The sequence below is a fragment of the Macaca nemestrina genome, chromosome 18 (assembly GCF_043159975.1).
Source record: "Macaca nemestrina isolate mMacNem1 chromosome 18, mMacNem.hap1, whole genome shotgun sequence".
Taxonomy (NCBI): domain Eukaryota; kingdom Metazoa; phylum Chordata; class Mammalia; order Primates; family Cercopithecidae; genus Macaca; species Macaca nemestrina.
Window position 1 is genome coordinate 45107178 of NC_092142.1, and position 1889 is coordinate 45109066.

Consider the following 1889-nt stretch of genomic DNA (forward strand, 5'->3'; position numbering starts at 1 on the left):
TGACAATTAATTCAGTTAGTAACCTAAGGCCTGGAAAATTTCATTACTTCATCCACACATGTTTATAAGGAGATGATTGAAGAAGTAGTCAAAATATGCAGATTCCTAATCATCCCCAAGAAGAAGGGAACCACTGAAAGGCAACCTGGGAGGGTGTGTGGGGTTGTTCTGAGGTTGTGAAAGCCACTGAAATTCACACATAAGGGGATAGAAAAAGGCAATCCACATATTTTGAGTACCTACATGTGCCCAGTATAACTTGGTCTTTGTTAAGATGATCTACCACTTTTGGAGTCACACAGAACTGGATTGAATGCCAGTTCCATCGCTCATTAATATACTATCGTGAATGTGTTTTCAACTTCTCTGAGTCTCAGTTTTCTCACCTACAAAAGATGGGGTTGTTATGAGGCTTACATATGGTACATGTGTATAAATCTAGACACAATGCCTGTAATTTTGTAAGTGTTCAATATATGGAGGGAGGAGTATTCTAGTCCCCTCATTTAATTTTTTGAGAAAGTTTATAAAATTTGTGTTATTCATATTTTTAGAACAACCAAGGATGAGAAAGATTACATAAATTACCATAGTCACAAAGCAGTCCCCAGTACATTTACTTAGTAATTGCTAATTAAAAGGAGCAATGGCCAGGCACGGTGGCTCACGCCTTTAATCCCAGCACTTTGGGAGGCCGAAGCAGGTGGATCACCTGAGGTCAGGAGTTGGAGAGCAGCCTAACAAACATGGATAAACCCTGTCTGTACTAAAAATACAAAATTAGTTGGGCATGGTGGCACATGCCTGTAACCCCAGCTACTCAGGAGGCTGAGGCAGGGGAATCATTTGAACCCAGGAGGTGGAGGTTGTGGTGAGCCAAGATGGTGCCATTGCACTCCAGCCTGGGCAACAAGAGTGAGATTCTGTCCAAAAAAAAAAAAAAAAATTAGCAATGATAATGACATTTAAAAGATTGTATTACGTAGTGCGTTTCTTTTCTTTTCTTTTCTTTGAGATGGCATCTCACTCTGTTGCCCAGGCTGGAGTGCAGTGGTGCAGTCCGGGCTCATTGCAACCTCCGCCTCCTGGGTTCAAGCGATTCTCCTGCCTCAGCTCCCGAGTCGCTGGAACTACAGGCATGTGCCACCACATCCAGCTAATTTTTTGTATTTTTAGTAGGGACAGGGTTTCACCGTGTTAGTCAGGATGGTCTCGATCTCCTGACCTCATGATCTACCCTCCTCAGCCTCCCAAAGTGCTGGGATTACAGGCATGAGCCACCGCGTCTGGCCTGGTTTTCTTTTATATAAGCCTCTTCGTTTGCTGAAACCATAGATTCTAAGTTGCTCTATCAAAATGATAATTAGAAAAATGTGATATACTTAGTGCATAAATTTTAGGAAATTTCCCCTATTACTCTTCTTTGGTTGAATATGTGTGTTATTTTCCAAAAATGTAAATTGAATATATATGTGTTGAATCCATATATGTATTGAAAATATAAGTTGACATCACAGAGTAGACTTAGTTCATGGCAATGCTTTTTCTGAAAGCACCTGGGTCTCTCTAGTTTCTAAAAACCTCACAGGCCACAGGGGAAAGGGCGTTCTTTGGATGCCAGATAATGCATGAAGCATATTTGGTTACAGTAATTTTAGCGTAATTCATTGTAAAGTGATGATCTCTAGGAACTTCCTCACAGTGGAGCAACCTGAAAGCTCCCAGCAGCCAGCAATGAATGAAAGGTGGGGGCGGGGCTGCCAGCAGGGCGGGGCCTAGTGAGCCAGGGGCCTAGGCTCCCACATCACAATGGGGGCGGGGGCGCGTGGAGGGGACTCTGGGCCTGATTGGTTCCTGGGAACCAGGAGGGAGCTCTGGCGGTTGGCAGG